We start from the raw sequence: 13,804 nt of genomic DNA on the forward strand, positions 1-13,804 counted from the left end.
ATCCACCCCTCCGGCAGCCCATCGGAGCGCAGCCTGCCAAAGCGATGCCAAAGCGTACTGAGCGCCCATTGGCTGCCGCCCTTTTGACGTCATCCTTTCCTGCTTGCCCGGGTCCCCTTCCTTCTGTGCTTTGCGCTCTACAGCTGCGCTGGGACTTCGCGGGCGGAAAGTTTTTCCCCCCTTGTTTCTTCTTCTCTGCAACGTTTTTTTGGCTTCCGAACTTCTGTCTCCCCATTTCCCCCCCTTTTCTGTCCCTCGCCCCCTCTGCAAATCCTCTTTTTTTGGGGGCAGCAGGAAACGGGGGGTATTTGCTCCTTCTCCACCCAGCCGTGAGCCCAGGAAAAGTTTTTATAGCTGGAATTTTTTTCTTTCTGGTCGGGGGGAGGAAGAGACCCCCGTCCAGGAAACGCGTCCCGGTGCCACTCTGGCGGGGCAGTTGCCCCCTCCCCTTCTCCCCCGCCCCCACTTGCCTCTGCCAGGGGAGGGGGGCCTCGCTGATTGAGTCTGCGCCCCTTCGCCATCCCCGATCCTGAGTATTTGGCTACGGGACACGCAGTCGCCGCGCAGCTGACGGAGCAATCCTGAGCTTGGGTGTGTTTTTCCCCGCAGGAAAGAAAGGTAAGCCGTGATGGATCCGTGGCTTGGTCGGAGTTTCATTCGGGCTTAATCCTCGGCTCAAACTCTGTTTTTTCCAAAATCGGGTCGCGCAATCTCTTCTCATTTTTTCGCCTTGTTGTGGATTAGCCGATGCACAAATTTGGGCACCGTGGTTCAGGGCTCCTGTCCATCTTTCCTGACTCGTCCGTGCAGAGAGTGGGGGCGGTGGGGGGGTGTTAAACTCCCCCATTCGAGATTAGCGAGTCGTGGGAACCGATGCCTCAGAAATCTCTGCGGTGGATGGACCTGTTGGCGAATGTCCTGTAAGTTTTCTTTACTCTGCCACTCCTTGGGGAAAAAAACTTCCCTTGATTTAATATTCCCCTCCGCTTCTTCCTCCTCCTCCTCCTCTTTTTAAAGTAATAATCCCGCTGGTTTTGTAAGGGAATGGGAGAGCTAAGCATCGGAAGTAAAACAAGCGACGGCTTTAAATAATATTGAAATAATATCTCGGGTTGCAGAGAGTTAAAAAAGTTTTTTGGGCCCTGCAAAAGGCAGATGTTGACAGCAACAGAGTTTCTGCATGGAGAATTTGCTTTTATTTTGGATGCCGAAACCTCAGGTAGAATTCTTCCTGTTTTGGAAGAGAGAAGGATTAAATTACCAACTCTCTCCCAAAAAACCCAACCAATTCCAGCTGTTTCAGGCCACTGTCTCCAAGATAGCACTTTGCAGACTGCCCTGAACTCCAGCAGTTTTTATTCATGACGTAAATACACACACTTCTTTATATAGGTAACAGTGGCTGCTGAGATTTAGGGGAACAAAACCTGCACAGGACAATTAAGAACTGGCGTTTTTTGAAAACCAGCCTGTGCCAAGAAAAAAGTTTTACTGGACTTATTATTTTTTTCATCAGATGGAGTGATTTAAAAAAAAAATCTTCTTTCACCCTGAAGTTTTGCAATGCTCAGAAAATAATTCCTTGAAGGATGAAAGAAAGTGAAATAACTTAGCAGTAATATTTAAGGATTTTCTCCCCCTCTCATTATAATAATGGATTTGAGGGCTCATTTTCAAACTTTGAACTTGTTGGCGTGGGAATAGCAGCTCTGACCAAGTACCGTTTTTTTCCTTCTTGCTTTTTCACAATCAACTTCTGCAGGTATGTTGGATAAATAAATTTCCAGGTCAAAGTGTATATCAGGTTCAACAGTGCCAAAGAGATACAAAAAGACCGGAAGGGCGAGTTTGTTTCGCTTTCATGTGATAGGTAACCAGGACATCCTACTTTCTGCGTTTAACCATGGTTAAAGAAACCATAGTTTATGGACGTGTTGGCTTTAATGTGAAGGTGGATTAATGGAACGGGGTAAAGCATTGCTTTGTTTGCAACCTGATCAGGGAAAAAAAAAACCTTGGCAAGAAAATATCAGTTGAAAGCAAATAGGAGAGCTGTGTTAACAAAACCAACTTTAGAACTTGCTAAAAAAAAAGCCTCTGGGAAGAATTGAAAAAATCATAGGAGGCACACCTAGTCCTCGAGTTACGGTTACAATTGAGCCCCCTAAGTGAGACGTTTGTTAAGTGAGTTTTCTCTGATTTTACGACTTTGCCTGCGCTCTGTTTTAAAATGAATCTTAAGTTAGTTAACCATCTGGCGTCCCCATTGAATTTGCTTGCCAGAATGTCAGGTTGCAAAAGGGGAATCATATAACCCCGGGACTGTCATAAATATGCCAAGCATCTGAATTATGTTCACATGACCATGGGGGATGTTGCAACGGTCGTAAGTATGAAAAAAAGGTCGTAAGTCACTTTTGCAGTACTGTAACTTTGAACGGTCACTAAGTGAAGCATGTAGTTGGTCCTGGCTTTATTATAAACCATTAGAATAAATAAGGAAGATATTGAGAGGGGAAAAAAGATAGAAAAGAGGCAACCAGAGTAACTATGGTATTGTTGACTACCAAGAGTCATCTCTGGACAAGAAAATGTGCAGCAGAATAGAATAGAATAGAATAGAATTCTTTATTGGCCAAGTGTGATTGGACACAGGAAGAATTTGTCTTGGTGCATACGCTCTCGGTGTACTGTATATAAATGAAAATATAGATTTGTCAAGAATCACGTGGTATAACACTTAATGATTGTCATAGGGGTCAAATAAAGCAACGAGGAAACAATAAATATTAATATTGATATTTATTAATGTTGATAATAATATTTGTTAATATTGATTGTTTCTTCATTGCTTATTTGAACCCCATGATAGTCATTAAGTGTTGTACCACATGTTTATTGACAAATCTATATTTTCTTTTATGTACACTGAGAGCATATGCACCAAGACAAATTCCTTGTGTGTCCAATTATACTTGGCCAATAAAGAATCCTATTCTATTCTATTCTATTCTAATAAAAATCTTAGGATACAAGCAACAAGTTACAGTCATGCAGTCCTAAGTGGAAGGAAATGGGTGATGGGAATGATGATGAGAAAAACCTAGTAGAAATAGAAGTGCAGACTTAGTAAAAGTTTGACAGTGTCGAGGGAATTATTTGTTTAGCAGAGTGATGGCATTCAGGAAAAAACTGTTCTTGTAATAATAATAATAATAATAATTAATAATAATAATAATAATAATAATAATAATTTATTAGATTTGTATGCCGCCCCTCTCCGAAGACTTGGGTTGTCTTGGTGTGCAGTGCTCTGTAGTGACCTTTTGAGGATAGGAGTTGAAACAGTTTATGTCCAGGATGCGAGGGGGTCAGATTAATTTAATAATAATAATAAACGTAACTGTTTCACAGCTTGCTTCTGGAGCGTTCATCAACGCATCGGATCCGCTGTCGTATCACACAGAATGTTGGACCGCTTGGCCTGAGCCACTTCTGGCCTCTTCTCTTGGTCCAGCAAAATGAATAATGCATAAATCTGGTTTGATGTGCAGATTAGGTGAAACTGGGAATAATTAGCTGCCTATTTCAGGTTACGATCGATCGCTGCCTTTTCTTTTCTGGCGAGCCAAAATCTTTGGGTGACCTCCCGAGCATTTCCATGCAGTATTCCAGAATGGTTTTTTTTTCCGACTTCACAATCTTGGGATTTCTTCAAGATAAACTGTCTGGATTGCATGCGGTGATGGCTCTCTTGAGTTACAAGCTCTTTTCGCAGAGAACAAAGAGATGTTCTTGATATGTTGGGATTTTCTTTCTTTAAAAAAATAAAATAAAAACAAAATCTGAACTTGAGGATATTTCTTTTGCATTTCACCAAAAGGCTTAGATTGCTAAGGACCTGGTAGTAAGTCTCACCTGATTTTACATCTTTTTTTTCTTTTGGCCACAATTGTTACACAAATCACTGCACTTGCTAAGTGAATTACAAAGTCATTAAACAAATTCAGCTTCCCCCTCCCCCTTTACTTGGAGTTTGGCTTGGAAAGTGATCACATTGCGCTGGATTGCTGGAAATGTTAAAAAAATACATTCCGCTGGGCAAGAACGCAAATTTTGATCACAAAATTCCACGACTTGGGAATTCCGGGAGTCGATATTCCTGCATGCCAGTTGTGGAATTTTGGAAGTTAAAACCCATGCGTGCTTGCTGGGGAATTCCAGGAGGCCTGTGCAGGCAAACCTGTGTTTTCTGGGAGTTGACACTGAGGAATTGTGGGGCTTGAGGCTTGTGCATGCCAGCTTGGGAATTCTGGGAATTTAAACCTGTCTCTGTTGAATCGGGAATTCTGGGCTTGCTGGCTAGGAAATTCTGGGAGTGCTTTGCATCCAATCAGTATTGGATGGGTTTGGGGGAAAGTATGGAAAAGCAAAAAATAAATGCTGGTTAAGAACTGGGATTTTCTGGGGAACTTGTGCAAATCCCCTGGGACTTTGTTTGGAAGTCGAAAGTGCTTCTGTCCTGCTAAAAGACCCTTTTATGCCCTCCGTCCTCCATAATAGTCTTGAAGTCTCAGGGTTTCCGTCTCACGGACGTTCTTTTAATCTTCACTGGACAGAAACCCACAACTGTGCCACATTCATAAATGGTGAACAGAAGTACTTTCTAACTCCGGCGATTGGAGCTGGCCACCGGAGAGCGGGATCGGGAGGCTCACGGAACTTGAAACTTGCACGTTATACTTGAAAAATGCCGCAGGATGCAACTGCCTTGCGTCAGGGATAGGCTGAAATTGTTCGTGACTTCGCAGGACAAATTATTTCTTGGATATGAAACGGAGCTGAGGTTTTCTTTTGGAATCCTCCGGGCCTCCGAGGAGCAATTAATGGCCTGCGGAGTTGTAATTATATCACAGCTTCCCTATTCTTATACCGGACTTGCTAGATTTGTATTTCACCTGAGACTCAAAGCAACATAAACAGGATTCTGGTGGATGTTTCCGTTGTTGGACTGATTGCCTTTTGGGAATTCCCATAACTGAGGATGGATTTGAGGCTTGGTTTTCTCCATTCTGCTCCATCATTTTAACCCAGTGGTTCTTAATCTGGACAATTTAGAAACATAGAAGATTGACCGCAGGAAAAGAGCTCCTGGTCCATCTAGTCTCTGCCCTTATATTATTTCTTGTATTTTATCTTAGGATGGATATATATGTTTATCCCAGGCATGTTTAAATTCAGTTGCTGTAGATTTGCCAACCACGTCTGCTGAAAGTTTGTTCCAAGCATCTACTACTCTTTCAGTAAAATATTATTTTTCTCACGTTGCTTCTGATCTTTCCCCCTAACTAACCTCAAGATTGTGTCCCCTTGTTCTTGTGTTCACTTTCCTTTTAAAAACACTTCCCTCCTGAACCTTATTTAACCCTTTAACATATTTAAATGTTTCGATTATGTCCCCCTTCTGTCCTCTAGACCAGTGATTTTCAACCTTTTTTGAGCCGCGGCACATTTTTTACATTTACGAAACCCTGGGGCACATTGAGCGGGGGGAGGGGGCGCTAAAAAATTTTGGACAAAAAAATTATCTCTCTCGCTCTCTTCCTCCCCTTCACTCTATTTCTTTCTTTCTCCCTCTTTCTCTCCCTTCCTCTTTCTCTCTCTCTCTCTCCATCCCTCTTTCTTTCTTTTTCTTCCTTCCTCTCTTTTTTGCTCTCTTTCTCTCTCCCTCCCTACCTCCCTCTATGTGTTTCTCTCTCTCTCCTTCCCTCCCTCTCTTTCTCTCTCTTGCTTTCTTTCTCTCTCTTGCTCTCTCTCTCTCTTGCTCTCTCTCTTTCTTTCTCTTGTTTTCTCTCTCTTTCTTTCTCTTGATTTCTCTCTTTCTTTCTCTCTTGCTTTCTCTCTCTCTTGCTTTCTTTCTCTCTGAGCTTCGCGGCACACCTGACCATGTCTCGCGGCACACTAGTGTGCCACGGCACACTGGTTGAAAAACACTGCTCTAGATTATACAGATTGAGTTCATGAAGTCTTTCCTGATACGTTTTAGCCTTAAGATCTTCCACCAATTTTGTAGCCCGTCTTTGGACCCGTTCGATTTTGTCAATACCTTTTTGTAGGTGAGGTCTCCAGAACGGGTCCAAAGACTGAACCCCGTTTGCCATCTTATCTGATTTTCAGTTCTCTCTCCCTAATCTTAACCAGAGGAAATGGTGGCTGTGCTTGTGTTTAAATATTGGGGAGGGGCTTATTTTGGGGGGAGGGGTTATTTTTTGGGGAGGACTTATCTTCCAGGGAGGACTTATTATCAGGAGAGGTCTTATTTTCAGGAAAAAAATCCACAATAGCAGATTCCTACCGATAAAGTCAACACCATCATTCTAGTAGCGAAAATTAGTCTGCGGGTGCATCTTTTTAACTTTGTCATACTTGTGCACATGTCCGAGTGAGATTTAGCTTCTGTGCATGCGCAGGGAGCAAAATTTCGCGAAAGGATGCACGTGCAAGATTTAAGCAATTTTTTTTTGCTTCTGCACATGCACAGAAGCAAAAAATGACCAAAATTATTATTATTATTATTATTACTTAGATTTGTATGCCGCCCCTCTCCGAAGACTCGGGGCGGCTCACAACATGTAGAAACAAATCATAAGCAATCAGACAAATTTAAAATATTTAAATATTTAAAAACCCCGTATGCTAACAGACGCACACACAGACATACCATGCATAAATTAAACGTGCCCAGGGGGAGATGTTTCAGTTCCCCCATGCCTGACGGCAAAGGTGGGTTTTAAGGAGTTTACGGAAGGCAGGAAGAGTAGGGGCAGTTCTAATCTCCGGGGGGAGTTGGTTCCAGAGGGCCGGTGCCGCCACAGAGAAGGCTCTTCCCCTGGGGCCCGCCAACCGACATTGTTTAGTTGACGGGACCCGGAGAAGGCCCACTCTGTGGGACCTAATCGGTCGCTGGGATTCGTGCGGCAGGAGGCGGTCTCAGAGATATTCTGGTCCGATGCCATGAAGGGCTTTAAAGGTCATAACCAACACTTTGAATTGTGACCGGAAATTGATCGGCAGCCAATGCAGACTGCGGAGTGTTGGTGTAACATGAGCATACCTAGGTAAGCCCATGACTGCTCTCGCAGCTGCATTTTGCACGATCTGAAGTTTCCGAACACTTTTCAAAGGTAGCCCCATGTAGAGAGCATTACAGTAGTCGAACCTCGAGGTGATGAGGGCATGAGTGACTGTGAGCAATGAGTCCCGGTCCAGATAGGGCCGCAACTGGTGCACAAGGCGAACCTGGGCAAACGCCCCCCTCGCCACAGCTGAAAGGTGTTGTTCTGACGTGCGCACGCATCCCCACATGAGATTTTGCTTCATGCGCATGCACAGATGTTCATTCACCGGAGATGTTGCCATGATATAGTAAAGAAGTTGAGACTCTGGAAAAGAGTGTAGAGAAGAGCAAGAAAGACGATTAGGGGGCTGGAGGCTAAAACATATAAAGAACAGTTGGAGGAACTGGGCATGGCTGGTTTAATGCAAAGAAGGACCAGGGGAGACATGATAGCAGTGTTCCAGTATCTCAGGGGTTGCCACGAAGAAGTGGCACTTCTCCAAAGCACTTGAGGGTAGAACAAGAAACAATGGGTGGAAACTAATCAAGGAGAGAAGCAACTGAGAACTAAGGAAAAATGTCCTGACAGTTAGAACAATTTAATCAGTGGAACGACTTGCCTATAGAAATTGTGGGTGCTTCATCACTGGAAGTTTTTAAGAAGATGTTGGATAACCATTTGTCTGAAGTGGGGTAGGGTTTCCTGCCTAAGCAGGGGGTTGGACTAGAAGACCTCCAAGGTCCCTTTCAATTATTATTATTATTATTATTGTTATTATTACTATTATTACTATTATTACTATTATTATATTACTACCACTATTATTTTACTGAAAGAGTAGTAGATGCTTGGAACAAACTTCCAGCAGACGTGGTAGATAAATCCACAGTGACTGAATTTAAACATGCCTGGGATAAACATAGATCCATCCTAAGATAAAATACAGAAAATAGTATAAGGGCAGAGCCCATGAGGTCTTTTTCTGCCGTCAGACTTCTATGTTTCTATGTTTTTTTCTTTTCCACAATCATGAGGTCTGTGTATTGTCTTAAAAAACCTTTGTCAGTTTGAATTCGAAAGTCCCAATGTATTTTGGCATGTTTGTTTTCAACTACTTTCTCAGGTTTATGATCCCACCACTTCTTTACCACTGGTAGGCGGTAGTTGTGGCACAGGTTCCAACTGAGCATCTGGGCCATGTAGTTGTGCCTCTGTTTGTAGTCCCTCTGTGTGATTTTCTTGCAGCCGCTGAGAATGTGATCAATTGTTTCATCAGCTTCCTTGCCAAGTTTGCATTTTGGGTCATTAGCTGATTTTTCGATCCTGTCCTTGATTGAATTTGTTCTGATTGCTTGCTCCTGAGCTGCAAGAATCAAACCTTTAGTCTCTTTCAATGTTCCATTAGTGAGCCATAACCAGATCTTCTTATCAACTTTTCCTTCAATCTTGTCGAGGAACTGCCCATGCAAAGCTTTATTGCGCCAACTATTGGCTCTGGTTTGCATTGCAGTTTTTCCTCTATCGATTCTTTGACTGCTGTGCTTTCAGAAGCTTCCGGTTGTAATTTCGAACGGCCATTAAACAAAATACTGTAAATTGCAGGCTGCCTGCTGATGAACTTACACTGGATATATGCGTTTGTAAGAAATATGCCCGATAGACAAAATTACCAATAAAACTCTGGGTTGGGGGGGAAATCATACAAAAATGCCAGATTGGCTTAACAACCGTATCACAAACTTAACACCTACAATGATTCACTTAACAACTGTGGTAAGAAAGATTATAAAATGGGGCAAAACAACAACTTTTGGGCTGAGTTATGATTGCAAGTCAAAGGCTACCAGTGACTGCGAAACTCAGACAATGCCCAAGAAGATCAATAATAACAGCAATAATAATAATAGTAATAGTTTGTTTTTAACTAAAAAACTCAAGAAAGATTATCAAAAAACCCCTCCCCTAATAGTAATAATAATAACAGAGTTGGAAGGGACCATGGAGATTTTCGTCCAACCCTACACCACTTCAGACAAACCAATATCTTCTTAAAAACTTCCAGTGTTGGAGCATTCACAACTTCTGGAGGCAAGTTGCTTTTAAAAAAAATAATCTGCAGACTCTACTTGAAAGAGAGAGAAGCTAAACTTAAGAAAAATAATAAAACATGACGGATTCAAAATTAGATGCCTTGAACGTTTTAGATGTCTTAGAAAAACACTCCGCAGACGAAAAATTGGGAATTAAAAACATCATGTAAAAATTGAACAGCTTTGTTAGGAAAAGTTGTAAGAACCTTCACTTTGGAATTTGACTTTACCGCTTTTACTTCTGAGGTATTTGTAGCGACGAAATGCTTGCGTGCTCTAAAATTACAAGCTTTCCTGCTCCAGAATAATCTAGCTGAATGCCTTTTCTGTGTACCACGTGTATGGAAAACAGATTATTGGAGACTGAAAAGGAAATATGGAGTTCGTTTGGGTTATTTTCTTTGCACAGAAATCCCAGACACGCATATTTGCTTTTCCCCCCGTGAAGTGATAGCAATATGTGAGCTGCTTCAGTGATTGCCTACCAGGCCTTGTATGAATTCCCCACTAAAGTCCCGTTATTTCTCCAAAACAAAAAAACCAGCCCACCCAAAATTATGAACGGTGCTTCATTTAGAAGTGTTTCAAGGAAAAATCAAAGGGAGACCACGAAGAACGAGCTAGCTTCCAAAGTAGAATTATTCGGCGGGTATGGTTTTGTCTTGTTTTTTGTAATGGGGCAGCCTTGTTTCTGTCACTTTGGTGGTTCTGGTTGAGGTGTTGCTGCTTTTCAGGGTGGATAAAAATTGATGTTTTTTTAAACTTCCGGTTTGACGTCACACTGGTGCGGAGCAGCCCTTGGTGTCTCGGGTTGTATCTGTTTTTTTCGTTTGTTTCGGTAACCTTAGGATGATCGCTGGCTCAGAGGGACAAGAGATCCAAAGGGGAAAACCGTGGTGGGTAAGGAAGCCACCGGGAGAGTGAGGAGAGTCTCTAGAGCCGATTGCGAAGAAATCGGCCTATATGGCTGATTCAGAGGCGTGACAGCCCAACTCAAGAGCAAAAAAGCAAAAGAAAACCAGCCGAGGCGAGTTGTGGAATTTTGAAGAAAGTCATTGAATTGATTGTTCAATAAATATGGAAGGCTATAGAACAGTGAACCCTATTTGCTGATTGTTGGCCAGATAAATAAAGATAGTAGCGCCAGGAACCAAAAAGCGCTGACTGCACGAGTGAGTGAGAAGATGGCAATGAGCTTGCTGAATTGTTCGACTTAAAATTTATTAAGAGCTTTAGTTAGATTTTCCTTTGATTGGATTTAAAATGACCAGCGAGAAAAACTGTGATTGGAGATTTGCAGCAAAAAGGGTTGGCAAAAATTTATCCATAAATTTTTATAAATACAAATATATTTATACTTATATTTATTTATATAAAATACAAGATTCAATTTATAGACTATAGATTATTTAAATGTGATTGACAGTTATTACAGTATGTACATTTATACAATACTTGTAATTTTTGTGTTCGTATGTCTGATTTTTTGTTTGTCTTTTTTAATGTATATATCTTTAATAGACTATTTTTTTTAAAAAATGAATGATTTAAAAAATAATTTAAAAGATCAGATTTTAAACATTTTAAATTGTATTTTTAAAATATAAATGGGATTGTTTTGATTTTTATCAAATTTATTTTAATAAAATAATATTTAATAAAACTGTATGATTGCTTGAAGATAAATGCATCTATACCACCAGGCTCTAAAGAGTGAGGAGGAAGGGCAAGTACTAAAATGAAAGTGAAACCTTCTCAAGAGCTTATAAATATAATATTAGAGAGCACCTCTCATTTCAGATCCATCATGGCAGCATCTGTTAGCGGGCATCCACTCACCTGCTGCCTGCAATATTTCACACGTTGTTGTGTCTCTGCTACATCACCAGCCATTCCATTGAAATGAAGGGGACGGTCAGTGAGTCAACAGCGGGTCAGAAGAGGAGCCGCTGCGGGACAGAGATGACAGTTGCTCTTCAAAAATTATGATTTAAATCAAGCCTTTCTACTAGCGATTTAAATCATGATTTATTATTTATTTATTTATTTATTTATTTATTTAATTTAGTCCAATACATAATACACATTGAAGAGAACAGATATTTAGAAATATAACTAAAGAAAAGAATAGAAGAAAAGATATAAAAGTATAGGTGAACATATTTGAAAGGAAGAAAAGATAAAGGAGATAAAGGAGAGACAATTGGACAGGGGACGGAAGGCACACTGGTGCACTTAGGCACGCCCCTTACTGACCTCTAAGGAACCTGGAGAGGTCAATCATGGACAGTCTAAGGGAAAAATGTTGGGGGTTAGGGGTTAACACTACTGAGTCAGGTAATGAGTTCCACGCTTCGACAACTCGGTTGCTGAAGTCATATTTTTTACAGTCAAGTTTGGAGTGGTTAATATTAAGTTTGAATCTGTTGCGTGCTCTTGTGTTGTTGCGGTTGAAGCTGAAGTAGTCATTGACAGGTAGAACGTTGCAGCATATGATCTTGTGGTCAATACTTAGATCATGTTTTAGGCGACGTAGTTCTAAGCTTTCAAGACCAAAGATTGATAGTCTGCTTTCGTAGGGTATTCTGTTTCGAGTGGAGGAGTGAAGGGCTCTTCTGGTGAAGTATCTTAGTGACAAGAGGTTCTGGTGAAGTATCTTTGGACATTTTCAAGGGTGTTGATGTCCGAGATGTGGTATGGGTTCCAGGCAGATGAACTGTATTCAAGGATGGGTCTCTAAGGATTAATTAAACTCCAGCACAAGTCTGAAAGCTTGGAAGACAAAAACCTCTTGTCATTGTCCCAGGGGCCAACCCACATTGGATCCTGCAACATTATCCTGGGACATGTACTTTCGCCTTCATGTGTAACAAGATTTCTTTGGAAGAACTGGTATTCATTTAGCGACCAAAGTTACAACACGGCTGAAAAAAGTTATTTATGACCATCTTTCGACCATTGCAGCATCCCCGTGATCAGTGAAGGCCTGCTACTGGAACGGCAAGGTGCTTCGTTCCCAGTAGCGATTCTGGCGATGTGCGCGCAGCTGTGTGCCCCCGATGCGCGGATGCCTGCCTCCACGTGAGATTTCCTTCTGTGAAAGCTCAGCACGTGAGTGACATTTTGGTAATTTTCACTGGTATTTTTGCTTCTGCGAATGTGTTGAAATCATGCGAGCGTCCTCACATAATTTCACTTGCTGCGCATGCACAGGACCCAAATCTCTTACGCCCCACGACTGCTTTGGAGAGCACGCCGGTAGCACCGAAGACGGCAGGCCTTCCCTGCTCATGATCAAAATTCGGATGATTGGCAGCTGACTCATGATGATTGCGCTGTCCCAGGGTTGGAAGGGACCTTATGGGTCAGTGATGGCGAACCCATAGCACGCAGTTACTTGAGGCATTGCTCTATGTCAGTTCCAGCACACTTGCACATGCTGGGCAGGTGTTTTTTGGTCTTGGGGAATGCCATTTTGTCCTCGAGGCTTCAGGGAAGCTTCCTGAAATCCTCCGGAGTGTGCAAAAACAGCACAATGGGCAAAATAATAATAATAATTTATTAGATTTATATGCCGCCCCTCTCCGAGGACTCGGAGCAGCTCGCAACAAGCAATACATCATATACAAATCCAATATTTAAACAGTTTTAAAAACCCTTATTAATAAACAATCATACAACCCAAACAAACCATACATAAAACAAAACAGCTAAGGGTATATTAATTTCCCAATGCCTGGCGGCAGAGGTGAGTTTTCAAGAGTTTATGAAAGGCAAAGAGGGTGGGGCAATCCTAATCTCTGTGGGGAGTTGATTCCAGAGGGCCGGGACCACTACAGAGAAGGCTCTTCCCCTTGGTCCCGCAAGAAGGCATTGTTTAGTCGACGGGACCCGGAGAAGACTGACTCTGTGGGACCTAATTGGTTGCTGGGATTCGTGCAGCAGAAGGCAGTCCCAGAGGTATTCTGGTCCGATGCCATGTAGGGCTTTATAGGTCATAACCAACACTTTGAATTGTGACCGGAAACTGATCGGCAACCAATGCAGACTGCGGAGTGTTGGTGAAACATGGACATACCTAGGGAAGCCCATGATAGCTCTCGCAGCTGCATTCTGCACGATCTGAAGTTTCCGAACACTTTTCAAAGGTAGCCCCATGTAGAGAGCATTACAGTAGTCGAGCCTCAAGGTGATGAGGGCAGGAGTGACTGTGAGCAGTGAGTCCCGGTACAAATAGGGCCTCAACTGGTGCACCAGGCGAACCTGGGCAAACACCCCCCTCGCCACAGCTGAAAGATTGTCTCTAATGTGAGCTGTGGATCGAGGAAGACGCCCAAATTGCGGACCCTCTCCTGTTTTTCAGAACTTCCGGTTTGCCTGTTTGGCTGTTTTTTCACCGTCCCAGGCTTCAGTGAGGCCTGTGCGCATGCACGGGGGATGGGTGTTGTACACATGTGCAGGGACAGCACATGAGGTGGGGAGGGGATGGGTGTGGGCATGTTCTAGCGCGCGCACACACACCCTTTTGGCATGTGAACCAAAACAGTTTTGCCATTATTGTTATAGGTCCTATAGTCCGCCCCCCACCCCCTCATT

General features: G+C 42.5%; 1 protein-coding gene across 1 annotated transcript in view; it reads left to right on the forward strand.

Moving 5' to 3' along the window:
* Window positions 1–125: 125 nt before the first annotated feature.
* The window catches only part of LOC139175685 (mitogen-activated protein kinase kinase kinase 3-like), a 140,170-nt gene continuing 126,491 nt past the window's right edge, over window positions 126–13,804 (forward strand). Inside the window, exon 1 of the mRNA XM_070766883.1 lies at window positions 126–618. The gene's annotated coding sequence lies outside the window, so the exon portion shown is untranslated. The remainder of the gene's footprint in view (window positions 619–13,804) is intronic.

The sequence above is a fragment of the Erythrolamprus reginae genome, chromosome Z, assembly GCF_031021105.1.
Source record: "Erythrolamprus reginae isolate rEryReg1 chromosome Z, rEryReg1.hap1, whole genome shotgun sequence".
Taxonomy (NCBI): Eukaryota; Metazoa; Chordata; class Lepidosauria; order Squamata; family Dipsadidae; genus Erythrolamprus; species Erythrolamprus reginae.